This window comes from Tamandua tetradactyla, chromosome 6 (assembly GCF_023851605.1).
Source record: "Tamandua tetradactyla isolate mTamTet1 chromosome 6, mTamTet1.pri, whole genome shotgun sequence".
In the NCBI taxonomy this organism is placed as follows: Eukaryota; Metazoa; Chordata; class Mammalia; order Pilosa; family Myrmecophagidae; genus Tamandua; species Tamandua tetradactyla.
In genome coordinates, this window is record NC_135332.1 from 166,125,878 (window position 1) to 166,142,155 (window position 16,278).

A 16,278-nucleotide genomic window follows, 5' to 3' on the forward strand; every position below is an offset into this window, starting at 1 on the left:
GCTCTAAAGTGCCATTAATAGTAAATGTAATGCAGGAGTATTACATATAATACTACTGCACACTTTTGCTTAGTAACATTTAGCTGTTACTATCTTAACAGTTGAAGCAATGAGAATATTTCATAAAACTGAGTTTCTTTATTAAACAAAAACATATTTGTTGTTTCTTCTCTTGTACCTTTCATTTCTAACCCATAAAGCAAAAGTAACATGTTCCCTGAAATGGATGGATATAAAAGCTGATTACACATCCATGCACTTCTGGGAAAAGGCTAGTGCAATTTAAGCCAGAGGTGGAAACTTCTTCTAGGCAGAGAATTGTATCTTCAGATGTTATATATCAGAGAGAAAACCTGGAATAAGAAAGAACTAAAGGTCAAATCCCATATTTGTCATTTACTGTTTGTGTGATCCTGGTAGCATATTTCACTTCTCTGAACCTTTATTCCCTAGTCGATACATGGAACTTTACACAGTTGTTATAACACTGTGCCTGTTATATTGTGAATATTCATAATATATTTCTATACCTTGAATTTTCCTTGGTGAACATTAACCATGGCTTCATCTTATGCTCTCTTATTACACCTACTTCAGCTTTCTATGTCCTCTCACTGGCTTTAATAAATTGAATTATTCTGTGCATCAATGGACACATCCCAAATCTTCACATTCACCCAGCTTCTTTTCTGGGTCCTAGACCTGCATTTCCTGCTACCAGCAATCTATAAAGCACAGAAAAAGCCCCAAAGTAGGGGATGTGAAACCCAGTTTCACAAACAAACTATGAAACCAACCAGTTGATTAACATTAAACAGTCAAACTTCAGCTTTCTTATTTCAAATATGAACTGTTTGGATTGGAAGATGGCAAGTGTTTCTTCAACCTTTGACATCCTAAGTATCTCAGTTTGCCAGAGCTGCTATGGCAAATACCATACAAGGGGTGCCTTAAACAAGCATGTATTGTCTGACAGTTTTGAAGGCTGGAAGTCTAAAATCATGATGTGGTGAGGCCATGCTTTCTCTGGGGTAGGTGGCATCTGGTGATGGCAGTCGCATGTCCATCTCTCTGGTTTATTCTGACTTCTGGTTTCTTCGTGTTGTTTTCTTGGACTGACCACCCAAATTTCCTTTCTCTATAAGGCCTCCAGTCATGTGGAATAAGACCCACCCTGATTCAATTTGGCATCATCCAAAATAGGATGGTCAGAGGTCTTATTTGCGAATGAGACCATACCTTAACTAATAATACCATCATCAAAGATCCTATTTACAAATGAGTTCACGGCACAGGAACATGGATTGAGACTTCATTATGTCTTTCGTCGAGTACATAATTCAATCCCCAACACTAAGACATACCTTAGGCCAACCCATCCCCTCTTGTGTTTTCAACTATACAAGACAATATATTCCCTAGCAATCAAGGTATAGAATAGAAGAAGGAGTGGAATCACCATTTTCTCCAGATCCATAAAATTTATCGATGTTCTCCATATCAATAAAATATGGAGCAATGAACTTCAGGGATAGGAGTTTTATTTGAGTGAATGTGAATGAGCAGCATTTGGGTGCTGACACCCTCTCTCCCACAGCACGAAAAACACTGTTATGTGTCTGAAACAAAGTGTCCAGAGCATGGATTTAATACCTTCATAATTCTCTCATAAGTGGGTCTCCAACTTTTTGATATTAAAGGACCTCTTTATACTCTGAAAAATTACTGAGGACTTAAAAAAAACTTGTTTAATAGGTTAGAGCTGTCTACATTTACAATATTAGAAATTAAAGCTGACTGAAATTGTTTAAAAACATTTAACTCCTTTAAAATAACAATAATAAAGCCATGATATATTACTTAGTAACACATGTTTGTAAAAATAGCTATTATTAACAAAAAAATAAGTGAGTAATATGGTCTTGTTTTACATTTTTTGCAAATATCTTTACTAATAGCTTAGTAGGAGACAGCAGGATTCTCATATCTACTTCTGCATTCTAAGTGGCTCAGCTCAAAACTTTGATTGAAGTATATGGAAAAAAGCTTGCTTCACACAGATATACAATGTGGAAATGGAGAAATATTTTAATAATCTTTTAAGATATTCTTCTTTGATACTATATCAAAACTTTAGAATGATAATGTCTTATAGGCAAATTGCGAAGTTGAATCTAAAACTATGTCAGTGAACTTTGTGTACTTTTTTACATTAAAATTCAGCTATCTTGTACTGTAAGTGAATCTTTTACTCATTCATGAATTTGTATTACTATGTATTGATCATTTGGAACATAGTGATTCACTGAGTTATACAGATTTTTCAAATGTTGATACATTTAATTATTCAGTACAAAAATATCGCAATTCTTAATATCACCACCAATCGTATCAAATAAGTCATCAAATCTGGGGATACTGTCACACTCATTCAAGTTTTCTAAATTTCCAATTTTCTCTTGAAAGCTCAAATGTCGTCACTAGAAACAAAACTGTCAATTGTTTGCCTTGAAGTTATAGGTTCACTTCATTCATTTAAAAAAAAAATCTTCTAAATACATAAGTCTGAGTAGTGGTCATTAGCCTGTTAATTGTTGTTTCAAGTAAAAAAGGTACTCCGCAATAAAAGTGGCTCAGCTCAAAACTCAATCTCACATGAAAGCTTTTCCTCCAGACAGCCACTGTAGATTGAGAAGTAGCAGGAGTATTTTATGTGCACTTTCCATTTCTTCACATAGAATATCAAGACACATACTCAAGGGCTGAGATTTAATGTAAGTAACTTTTTCTGCTTTATCAAGGGCCTCCTAAATGAAAATGGCTTTTTATTTCCTTCTGACGCTATGGCAGTGAAGAAGGTAATGGCTGCTAATACAGTTTGGTGCCTCTGTCTTGTTGCATGTTAACGCAGGGCAGCTTTACCCACCACTGCTTTTGTACCATCATCACAAATGTCAACAAATGATGTCTTGGTATTTATGAGAATATTTTTAGTCTCTCTGATCCCCTCAGAGGATCTCTGCGTCCCCCAAAAGGTCCACAGACATCAGTTTGAAAAATACTGCTTTATATTGAGCATAACAAATGAAGTTGTGTGGTGATTCTGGGTGTCATACTATAAAACTAATATAGATAGGGCAGGCCCCGGTGGCTCAGCAGGCGGAGTTCTCGCCTGCCATGCCGGTGACCTGGGTTGGATTCCCAGTGCCTGCCCATGAAAAAAAAACAACAAAAAACTAATATAGATAAGCCATTGCACACTAAGATGAAGTCTAGCAGTGAGAAAAGGAGCATCAGTGTCAACTCTGTCACAGGAAGAACGGGTGTAGGAAATGAAATGCTTGGTACGGTACAGTTAAGATTGACTACACCAGTGAGTGGGGATCAAAACACAAGATATTTCAGCTTCCTGGGACTCGCTGAATTCATAGGATTCTGTGCTGTGCAAAGATGGAAAGGAATTGATCTGAAATTTAGTTTTCAGCTCCTGGGTTAGATGATGTAAAGGGATTTCCAGCATCACGTAGAAATTGTACTACTTGACCTTTTTTCTTTTTTTTGGTTTCTAAAATAACATGTATTTTTTTAAAAAACTTTTAAGTTAATTGTTTAAGTTAATTTTCAGAAAGCTGAAAAGCACAAGAAGCAAAGAACACAAAGTCATCAGGATCACAAGCAGTTTACAATTTGACATATCCTTCTAGGTCCTTATGGGTATAAACATAACTGAGCATACATTTTTTATGTGGTTGAAATCACACAGAAAGTATCATGCTTTTTCATGAATATTTACTGATTCAAAGTCCCAAAGCCATGAGTTGTGAGAATCAAGAATACACGGTCGGGGGCCGGGGGTGGGGTGAGGAATGTGTTCTGCTTCTCTTGGGAGCAAAAATTTCATAAAGGACAAAAATGGCAACAGGCCTCTATAGATGTTGGCAGTTACAAATACTGCATTCCCTTAATGCTCAATTTAGAATTAGACATAAAGCAGGAATACAAAAAGTATAATGCATCTGAGATAATTCATTGTCAGATCTATATCAAAATAATAGCAAGGTATGCCTCCATTGATTACTTAACAACATTTTCTTATGTTACAGCCAAGAGATGTGCATGTTCGATGGTCATATCAGAATGAAAATATGAGGAGTGCATGGGCAGTTCAGGGTGGAATTCTTACCCGCCATGTGGGAGACCCGGGTTCAATTGCCGGCCCTTGCACTCCACCCCTCAAAAACCACCCCAATTCAACAACTGATGCTGTGATACCGGAATATTCACATGGAAAAAGAATGAAATATGACTCCCACTGCTCAGTATACAGAAAAAAAAGAAAGGAAATGTGAACACATCTGGATACATCCCTCCCCCTGCATTTTCTTCTGCCCCTCTGTAGCCAACCTAACGCATACTGCTTAGAGGGGGCCTGATACACCCTGCTCAGAGGTGGTTTAATACTTCCATGTCAAAGGTGCCTCTATTCTATTAACCAAAAGATATTCATAAATTCATTGCTTCACTAGCTCTACTTTTTATCATACACTGTCACCTCAAGATATCTAAAAAGCTTCGATGTTGTGAAATAATCTTATCCACAGTAAACACAGGTATTTTAAAAAAAAAAATGTACGTAGAACTATGGTTATAGTCTAAAACTACCTTCTAGATCCAGAGATCTAGCAAAGAGCCCTTCCCTTCGCCCTTCCTCTTCTTCCTCTTATATGATTTCAATGACTAAATACAGAAATACATCTAGCTCCCGGAGGTGACTCAGCAGAGGTCACGCACAGAAGAGAGTCCTTCCTATGAACTAACACAAGGACACTTCTATAAGGACTACCATTCTACCTCTATTTTTAATATAGTTTGGCCATTAAGACTTAAGCTTAATACCCAGCAATATCTAAAATGCCTATACAGAACCACAGTCAGACAATCTGATTTTGTCTAATTCACGTATAAAGAACCCTTCCCTCTGTACTTCCTTCCCTGTCCCCCCACCTCCTCAGCATATTGCTCCAAAACATATAGTTTAGCAATGCCACTCCCATGTCTTAACAGAAAAAAATATTTAAAGTATTATTTTACACTGTCTACTTTGAACGTATGTTGTATAAGTCTAAGCATTTAGAAAGACTAGATGTTTCAAATAAGGACTTAAATTTTTCCACAATACACACAGTAGCATCGAATAAACCTCACTCATATTAACAAAGAATATAATCTCAAAGTGTCTTCTTAATAGGAACATTCTGGCCTGGAATCCTGCCCGTTCCTCACCTCTATCAACCCAATAATTACATCTGCAGTGCTTAGAGGCATTTTAACAATTTTGCTTCCACAAACTACTTGACCTTTAATGTCACTTCCAAGGCCGATCTACCCTGGTCCTGGGAATAATTCAGACCAAAAGTTGAAGAGGGCATGAGTGTAATATGTTTATGATGGTCACTAGGTGTGCGAATGTGAGTAGAGGGAGATAACTAAATGTCTATCAGACGTGGTAACTGTTTTAAATGCTCTATGACTTTGGTTAAGCCCTAAAATGTTGACACCCAAATGTATCTGAAGTCAGTGATGATGATTTGATTAACAGCAAAATTCCTTAGTACAACCAGCTGTATTTTGGAACGGCACCTTAAATCATTCAATAATTATTCAGTTCAACACTTTTTTAAAGAACTGGAATCAAGTTGGAGTTCTTAAACTTAAATTATTGGACTATTTAAGTTTTAAGAATAATCTCCAGACCCACGTGCATGTTTCAGATTTTAGGGAAAATGGTTATTTTACAGAGCATAAATGACCTTTGTCACTTGTATTTTTTTTTAACCCACATTATGGAAAATGCCAACAACTTCTAACAACCAGGGCTTGTATTTTACATGACAAATGAACAAAAGCAGAGCATGCTACTCAAGTCCCAGGTCTGTACTCTAATTGTCCTTTGATATTTTAATGTCTTAATTGTAATGATGAAGGAGAAGATTTTGAAATGTATTTTTCTCCACAAACAATTGCTAATAATCTTGATTGTGGCAATAGTAACTACAGTACTTGCAAATTATATGGACTTCCATTTTATTCCTAGAGGGGGTAGTTCTTAAACTTTTCTAAGTAAAGGGAGACTTTTTTTTTCAATAATTTGGGGAAGAAAGTGACTCTCTTCCCAGAAAAGATGATGTTCACACAATTTCAGGAGATTCATAGACTGCTTTCCCCGAACTTGTACACTGACAGATTACAAATTCCGTTGTTCAAGAGGAGTATTGTATAGTCTCTGGAAAGAATATGAGACCCAAAATTGCCCTCATTAATTAGAAACCACAAGCAAACACTTAAAGAAGAAAAAAAAGGGAGGGAGGTGGAAACTAAGAAAACCCTTTGCTTGTACTTTTTTTTAACCTCATCAATTTGGTTGTGCAGTGTGGATCTAAACTTAAAGGAATTTTATCATTTTAGAAAAAGCTATCCAAGGGGAATAGGAAACTGAGAATATAAGATTTTTAAAAATGCTATTACCTTTCTCTTTCCTCAGGTAAATTGAAACCTGATTTTATATTTTTAGGAGACCAAGATCCAAATTCTATTCCAAGCATTCAGTTTAAGAAGCCTGACTTCAAATACAGGTGGCTGAAATCCTTGGGGAGATAACCTAAACCAATCCTATAAAGTGAGACTTCCTACCTTTATCCAAGAGGTGTTAGCTCGGAGACCCAATTAGCAGAATTACCGTTCAGGGCAGGTACTGCCACTGTCAGTCCTGAAAATGTCACACTTCGAGGACTGTGACTCAAAGCATTAGTCACTTCCTGTCTACTCTGAAAGTCACTCCTGGATAACCTAAAGATGAAAGTAAGCAATTGTGATGCTTATCAAAGGAATTACATTTTGTTCAATTATAGGAATGTTCTCTCCCACAGCATTCTTTCTAGTATTTTGAGGTTTCAAAATTACCCCAGATCTGTGTGGGTCTGAGGACTAAGTATGCAAAGGTTCTGTCTATATAGTTTGCTTGAGCAAAGAACCAGGCCGATTTTAGTTTGTCTCATGCAGAAAGCACCTGTGGTTTGTTCACCCCTAATCTGTCAGTATTCTAAGTAAGCAATTTGGGCAGTGACATCCTTGTTTGTTTTGATAAGCCAGGTGCCTTCCATGCAGCAGAGGTGAAAAGTAAGTGTTTCTCAAAGTGTGTGCAGAGGTGAAAAGTGTTTCTCAAAGTGTGTGCAGGGGAGGCCTCCATCACAATCACCTGGTGTGCTTTAAAAATACAGATTCCCAGGCCCCAACCTAGACCCACTGCATCAGAATGTAATGGGGCCTGGGAATATGCCATTCGAAAGCTCCCCTAGGTGATGCTTATGCTCTCTGACTTACAGGAACATCTACCTTAGGGTCATAGAAAATGAAAGAGATTTTTCCTGGGCTTTTAACACATAGCTCTTTAAATTGGATTTCTGTTCTTAACTTGACTTAGATACCAAAAGAGTAATAACACCTCTTTTGCAAAATACCATTGCGAATTCCAAAGAGTTTTTCTGTTTAATAACAGTTTGTTTTTCTTCAACACCGTGAGAATTTGTTTCATCAATAAGTCACCTGCCAGTGCATTGAGGCTGTGATTTCCATTACAGGTAAGGGAAATATCAAGTATAAAAGTGAGGCCCCTGGGGGTGGGCCACGGCGGCTCAGGAGGTAGAGTTCTTGCCTTCCATGCTGGAGACCTGGGTTCAATTCCCAGTCCCTGCCCACGCTAAAAACAAAACAAAACAAAAAAACAAAAAAAAAAGGGGAGGCCTCTGGGGATCTGCATGGTGGTTAGCAAATTGCTTACTCTTTCTGAGCTTTGGTTTCTCTCTGCAAAATGGGTTTAGTAATGAAATCATACCTTAGAAATTCCTTATGGAGAGTAAATGAAAGTATCCTTTAAAAAGTTCTGGTGATTGTTTAGTAGATATTAGGCATAACTGTTGGTGAAAACGCTGTTAGGTGACAAGGTGAGACCTACTCATCACTCCAAGAACGTCCTCCTCGGTTGCAATGGAAATACTCAATTTCTGCTAGTCTTCCTGCTACTATCTTTCTAGGTTATGTTCAGGATTTGAGGGGAAAAAAGAAAAAAAGAAAAACCAAAACTAGTCAAATCCCTAAAGACTAAAAACTACAGATTTGGGTTATAATTTCTAAGAAAATGCCTTTAAGATACTGAGTATCCAGTAGGAAGTATGTAGTTCAGAGGAAATTCGCTATATATAATTTTCACTGTCTACCTGAATTATAGGAAGTCCATGTGCAAAAGCCTAAATGCCACATTTAAAGTGGCATTTAAATGCCGCCCCCCCCCCCGAAAGGGATGAATGCTTTTTTCCCCATAATTTATTTACCTAAGGAAACCTTACTTAGATGGAGCATCTGGCTTTCAGCAAACTCTTCCTTTACGCCCATGTTTCCAGCTGAATGATGTGAGGTACAGAGAGGTCAAGTGACTTTCCCCAGATCACAGAATGAGTCTGTGATTCAGGCGAGATTGAGTAAAAAAAAAAAAAAAATTCTTTTTTTGGCCAGGGCTTCTGGCAATTCTGTCCAGTAGGAGTGTCCAAGAATACATGGTTAACTGAAAATAAATCTTTAAGCCTCCACTTTTAGAGCAAATATTTATGACTTTACTCAATTTAAATTTCTAAATAAAATAAGAGATAGTTCTAAACATAATAGCTCAAATATGCCTTCCTACCTTTCCTTGAAATAACTGAATTTATGCTATTTGACTACCTATATTAAATTATAACTATAGCAAATGTCTTTACCTCTTAGGAGTTCTGGCCACTTAGGTCTAGTCTCTGCCATCGCTCTTCATTTTGAGTCATCTCAGTCCCTGTGGTCATGTATCCACTCACCAAGAGTTTATTAAGCATCTACTATGGGTCAGGCACAAGCCTTGGACTAGGTTTGAGAGTGCTAATAGAGGCTCACATACCATATATCTGAATACTAATACTTAAAAATCAATTTGGCAAAGTGTGGAATAAATTAGTTTTTTCTACCTTGATGAATAAATATAACTTCATAAACACTTGGAAGGCTAGTTTCAAATTTGGAATCCTCAAACGCATCAGCATTCCATGACAACAGCAACGTAAGGAGAACATTCTACCAGTCACCTCTCCAGCTCTGGCTCCTGCCCCTCGTCCTCAGTCCATCCCTCTTCTTTCCCCACCCAGGCCATGTGCATATATTGGGAGGGACCCTGAAGATATTCGGTGAATACCCCAGCTTGCATATCCAAGACTGTGTACAGTCTCTGCAATCAGCCATACGTTACCAGTCTTTGGACCCCAGCCCTCCAAACCCTGGGTAGATGCTTCTGCTTGAGAAGTGTGCTCGAAACTGGGGTCCTTCGTTTCCAGATCGAAGGGTGATGCTTCCAGACGCCATACCAGAATATCCATTGTTCCACTGTGCAATATGAAAAAGTCATTTTCCCATTCCTCAACTACCACCGCTTGTTCTACTCACCTCCTCTTCACTCCATTGGCGAGGGAGGGATTTGTGCTGTAGGTTGATAGAAATGTCCGAGTGCAACCCAACCCTGGCTGAAGGAAACTGACATCACTTGACTAGTAACATATACTCACAGCATGGGTGAGAAGGGCGCCACATGCCACGCAGGGCCACAGGGTGGCTGCAATTAGGAACAGAGTAAACCAGCAGGGACTGTGGGAGGCAAGCTTTGAAATAATCAGAAGATGGGGTAATCCTCTGTTTTAGTTTGCTGAAGCTGCCGGAATGCAATATACCAGAAATGGGTTGGCTTTTATAAAGGGAATTTATTAAGTTACAAGTTTATAGTTCTAAGGTCATAAAAATGTTCAAATGAAGGCATCCGGAAAAAGATACTTTGACTCAAGAAAGTATCTGGAACACCTCTGTCATCTGGGAAGGTACGTGACTGGCATCTGCTGGTCCTTTGGCTTCTGGTTTCAAACAGCTTCCCTTGGAGGCATTTTCTTTCTGCATCTCCAAATGTCTCTGTCTGTTTTGGCTGTTTTTCCCAGAATGGTTCTCTCATAAAGGACTCTAGTAAATGGATTAAGATCCACCTTGAAAGGGTAGAGATACATTTCCACGGAAACCATCTAATCAAAAGGTCCCACCCAGAATTGGGTGGGTCACATCTCCATGTAAACAGCTTACTTAAAAAAAATCCCACCCAGGGTGGGAGATGGTTGTACAGTGGCAGAGTTCTTGCCTGCCATGCCAGAGATGGTACCTGCCCAAGCAAAAAAAAATTCCACCCAAACAATAGGTCTGCACCCCAAGATTGGAATAGGAAAAGAACATGGCTTTTCTGGGGTACATAACAGCTTGTGTGAATAATTCTGAAGACTGGCAGGGAGCTGGAACTCATAGCTCAGCAATAAGCAGGTTCTATGCCTGGTCCCTGTAGTAAGGAGGATTGTTTTTGGCTAAGAGACCATATCCTTGGGAGCAGAGTGGGAAGGAAGATTTGTAATTAGGTTATTCCTACTTCTCTGGTGAACCCTGACTAATACAGGATCTAGTTTTGAAACTTCAAATCCTTCAAAATGGTATATTTCTTCAGTTATTTAGATCTTTTTGGTTTGTTTCATCAAAGTTTTGTAGTTTTCAGTCAGAAAGTCCTATACGTGTTTTGTTAGATTCCCATTTTGGGGAGATATTGGAAATGTTATTCTAGTTTTAATTTTCTTGTTCATATGTTTATTGCTGTATATATAAAAAATAACTGATATTTTTTTGAAGGACCAACTTTTTGTCCCATTGAATTTTTCTATTGTTTTACTGTTTTCAGTATAAGTGCTTTGTGCTTTTATCATTTTTAAAGCTTTTTTTAAAATTGTGAAATATTACATATATACAAAAAAGCAACACATTTCCAAGTACATTTTAACGAGTAGCTATGGAACAAATTTTAAAGTTTGGTATGGGTTACAGTTCCATGATTTTTCATTTTTTCTTCTAGCTATTCCAAGAGACTGGGGACCAAAAGAAAAATCAATATAATGATTGAGCAGTCATACTCATTTGTTAAATCCTTCTTTTTGTGTGTGTGTGTGAAAAATAACATATATACAAAAAAGCAAGAAATTTCAAAGCACATCACAACAATTAGTTGTAGAACAGATTTCAGAGTTTGGTATGGGTGACAGTTCCACAGTTAGGTTTTTATTTCTAGCTGCTCTAAGTTACCAGAGACTAAAAGAAATATCATATCATGATTCAGCAGTCATACTTGTTTGTTAAACCTTACCTTCTCTGTATAACTCCACCATCACCTTTGATCTTTGTCCCACTCTTTAGGGGTATTTGGGCTATGCCCATTCTAACTTTTTCATGTTGGAAGGGACTGTCGATGATATGGGATGGGGGATGGAATTATGATGTTCTAGAAATGCTGGCCCTTCTGCATTTCAATACTTATCTGGTCCAGGGATCCATCTGACAGTTGTAGGTTTCTGTAAAGTTGCCCTAGTCCATGGAATCTTTGTAGAATCTTATATAATTCTCTAGGTATTCTTTAGGATTTGCAGGAATGGTTTTGATTAGGGTTTGGCAAGTTATCATAGGTGGCAGTGTCTCAACTGAATCTTGCATAAGAGTGACCTCCAAGAGTAGTTTTTCAACTCTATTTGAACTCTCTCAGCCACTGTTACCTTATTTGCTATACTTCTTTCCCCCTTTAGGTCAGGATGTCATTGTTGATTGGTGTCAGAGCCAGGCTCATCCCTAAGAATCATCTCCCATGCCACCAGGGAGATTTTGTTCCCTGGATGTCATGTCCCACATGGGGGGAGGGCAATGGTTTCACTTGAAGAGTTGGGCTTAGAGAGAGAGGTCACATCTGAGCAATAAAAGAGGTCCTCTGAAGGTGACTGTTAGGCATCTCTGCTACATACATAATGTGCTCTTATTTTTATTTCCTTCTTTCCGTTGATTATTTTGCTTTTCTGTTTCTAGTTCTTGAGGTAGGAACTTAGATGACTGATTTGACATAGTTCCTCTTTTTAAAATGTAAGCGTGTAATTCTGTAAATTTCCTTAGCACTGTTTTAACTCATTTATTTTTTATATGTCGTATTTTCATTTTTATTAAGTTCAATGTATTTTTTTTTATAATCCATGGGTCAAAGATGTGTCTCAAGTTCCCGTGGGTTATTAAACAGTGTTGCATTTAATTTCATGCTTGGCAATTTTGTTCTTATCTGTTATTGATTTCTAGTTTGATTCCATTGTGGTCATTCTGTATGAATTACATTTTTACCATCTGTTGACATTTGTCTTCTGTCCCAGGTTATGGCCTATATGATTGCTGTTCCATAGGGGCTTGAAAAGAATGTATTGTTGGGTAGAGTATTCTCTAAATATTGATTAGGTTCCATCAACATTGGTGTTGTTGAGTTCTATTATTTTGCTTGATTTTCTGTCTAGTCGATCTCTCAGTTGTTGAGAGAGGGGTGTTGAAATTTCTAACTATAATTGTGGATTTTGTCTTTCAATTCTGTTAGGGTTTCTTTTCTTTTTTTTAATTAAAATTTTTTTTAGCATAATATACAAACAAACATTCTTAACACACAATCATTCCACTCTAGGTATATAATCAATTGTTTAGCACATATACATTCAGGAGTACTATGTCTTCTTTGGTAGATTGGCTCTTTTATCATTGTATAATATACCTCTGTCTGTGGTAAATTTCACTGCTCTGAACTGTACTTTAGGTATATTAATATAGCCACTTCTAATTTCTTTTCATGTTTGCATAAATATTTTTTTCCATCCTTTTAGTTTTATTTGTTATTGTTATATTTGAAGTAAATTTCTTATGACTGCATATAGTTGGGTCATGTTTTTTATTTTGCTCTGATAATATGAGTATTTTAATTGGTGCATTTAGTTCATTTATTTTTAATGTAATTATTGATATGCTAGGAATTGTCTGCCATTTTATTTTTTGTTTTCTCTTGTTCTTTCTGTTTGCCATAAATCTGTTTTCCTTTTCCTTTCTTCCCATAGGTTACCTGAACATTTTTAAAATTCCATTTTGTCTGGAGGTTTTTCAGTGAAAATTGTTGTATGGTGTTTTTAGTGGTTGCTCTTGGTGTTGCATTATGTATACCTAACTCTGGTATGGAAATTTTATCAAATTTGAGTGAAATGTAGAAACACTACCTCCCTTTGCATCTTTTTACCTTTCCCCTTTTAAAATTGTCTTACATATTTCCTCTCTATGCATTTAAAACCACATCAGAGATGTTTAATTTTATTTGACTATTAACCTTAACATTGAAAACCCAAGGAGGAAAGGAAAATGCATTGCGTTTCTCACATTTTAAATCTTTCTACTGTTGTTCTCCTTCCTGATGTTACAATGTTCCTTCTTTTATCATTTTCTTTCTGCTTAGGGAAGATCTTTTAGTTATTCTGCTGGTGACAAATTTTCTTAGTTTTCCTTTATTTGAGAATCTCTTTATTTCACCTTCATTTTTGAAGGATATTTTCACTGTATGTAGGATTCTGGGTTGACAGTTCTTTTCTTTCAGCACTTGAAAATGTATAACCTACATGGTTTCTGATGAGCTATTGCTATCATTCATATTATGTTTCCCCTCTATTTAAGGAGTCATTTCTCTCATTGCTTTCCAAAGTTTTTCTTGTCTTTATTTTACAGAAGTTTGGCTCTGATATGTGTTGGTGTGAATTTCTTTGGGTTTATTTTGTTTGGGATTCTTTCAGCTTCTTGATTCTGTAGTATTACATCTTTAGCCAATTTGGGGAAGTTTTCAACCACTATTTATTTAAGTCCTTTTCAACTCAACACCATTTTTCTCCTTTCCCTCCAGCACTCCAATGACACAAATATTAGATCTCCTGTTATAGTCCCACATTTCCCTGGGTCACATTTCATTTTTCTCTTCAGTCTATTTCCTTTCCATTGTTCAGATCGGGTACTTCCATTTATCTATCTTCCAGTTTGCTAATCCCTTAGTCTGAACTCAACCATTGAGGGTTTTATTTGGTTTTTATTTTCCAGTTCTAAAATTTCCATTTTATTTTGCTTTATGGCACCTATTTCTTTACTGAAACTTTCTATTTTTTTCATTTGTTCGTGAGTGTTCATGATTGCTCCTTGAAGCATTTTTAGCTTAAAATGCTTAAACAATCTTTGTGAGAGAAGTCAACATTTCCGTCATCTTGTAGGCAGGCATCTACCAAATGTAATTTTTAATTCAGTTTGAGGTCTTTCTGGTACTTTCCATGTTAAATGATTTTCAGTTGAAACTTAAATATTTGGGGTATTACGTTATGAGATACTGCGTCTTATTTAAACCTTTTGCTTTAGCTGTTGTTCTGACATTGCTCTGACAGGGAAAGAGTTTGCAATGTCTTCTTTCTACTGGCCAGGGGTGGGGTGGGTGAGGAGCTGGGGGCAGAAGTCCAGGTTCCCTACTCAGCCTACATTGACGTCCATGTGGAAGAGCCTCCTAATTATTATGGGTGTGGGTAGGAGTTTCGGCCTCCTGGAGGCCTCCACTGATATCCCCAGTGGAGAGGGATAATGAGAATTTTGCTACTGTCAGTATAGCCTCCACTGACAGCACCAGGATGAGAGAAGTATCTAGTTTCCTTACCACTGAGCGGTGACAACAATCCTGTACCTCCACTCCGGTAGACCTCCTCTGATATCACCCTGCCTAATGGGGGTGGAAATCCATGCTCCTTATGTGGTTTCCACTGACGCATCATGGAACAGAGGCCTCATTACCCCCAGGCATAAAAGTACTGGCTCCTTGCTCAGAACTCTCTGGCACCACCCTGGCAGCCTGATGAGGTGGGATTCTAGGATCCCCACTCACCTTTTCCTGGCCGCCACTCAGCTGTTCTGAAGGAGTTGTTCTGCTATTTGGCTGGAGTAGTGTGGTTATTGTCCAAAGTTTTTTTTTGTCTTATTATGCTGCCCCTTTCTTTCATTTTGGCTAAAGGAAGAAAGCTTTTATGGTGGCTTCTTTTGGTCTGAGGTTTTGGTATTTCTGAGTGTCCAACCTCTTCAGCTCTGAGTCTGAGATTTATAAGGTTAAACACAAACCCAGAGAACACACCACCATGTAATTCTTTGAGGTCCCAAAATCTCTAGCCAGTCTACCTTCTTCTCTTCACATTTGAGACTATTCTTATGTTTGTTTTATATATTATATCCAGGGCTTTTAATTATATTTAATGGGAGCAATAAGGAAAAGTATATCATTCCGTTCTCCCAGAAGTGGAAACTTATTCTGTTTATTTTTGACAGTTATTATTGTGATTACTTAAAAAAATTATACATCAGTTAACAAAACATGAATGTGGGAAAGGAGAAAATTAATGGGTCTATGAAAATTGACTTTGCCTGAAATAACTGCTGTAATATTAGGTATAGAGGAAACACTATTAAAATTTTTGAAGTTTTCTGCACCAAGATTGTGTTTTCAGTGTTTTTTGATTCTCACTCTACTTAGGGAAACCAAAACTGTTAAACAAATTGCATTATTGATATGGCTTATAAGAGACAGGTGGCACAGATTAATTGATCTATGCCTCCTCCCCCGACCAATGGCTATATATCAAGAGACTGGCAAACTAATGTGCCTTTACATACATAAAGTAAAAATTAAAATGTAATATTTATCATATTTTTATAATACTCAATTTGATTTCTTGATCTTGATTGGGGAGGATGACTGAACTTCCTTTATACACTGACTGAATTTGATTTCCCATCATAAACTCATCCCTTTCAATGATCTGGGCTGGAAAACTTGAGTTGTCCTTTAGAACGTTTTCAACAATAGGATCTAGATCATTATTGATTGAACTCTGAAATGGCTTTTGACAGTAATTGAGAAAAGTCAACCTGAAGAACAATTTTGACTTAATCTCAGTGTGTTTGCAGATTAATTTAAAAATTAATTAAAAAAATTTTTGAGACCAGGTCCTTATTCTTCATGCACACACGTACAAATGAATATGCTTCATAAAACAAAGCTAGCTGTATCCTTGCACCTGCAACTTCTGGGTGGCAAAAACTTGAATTACATGGAAGCCCATGTGATGGAGATGTTAATTTCTCTACTCTCTTTGGAGAGAGGAACAGATGCTGTCTTAAACATCAAAGGAAATTGACTACTTTCTGAGTTTCATTAATGAACAACAACTTTTCACAGCCTGCTTTAAAAAATCTAACAAAACATACAAAGGAAAA

The 16,278-nt window shown here is 37.2% G+C and overlaps 1 long non-coding RNA gene across 1 annotated transcript; it reads right to left on the reverse strand.

Moving 5' to 3' along the window:
• Window positions 1-165: 165 nt before the first annotated feature.
• On the reverse strand, window positions 166-9,074 carry LOC143686477 (uncharacterized). The gene is made up of 3 exons (XR_013177182.1): window positions 8,811-9,074; window positions 6,691-6,846; window positions 166-353 (listed from the first exon to the last, which is right to left on the reverse strand). It is a non-coding gene; the product is annotated as an uncharacterized LOC143686477 (long non-coding RNA).
• Window positions 9,075-16,278: the final 7,204 nt, after the last annotated feature.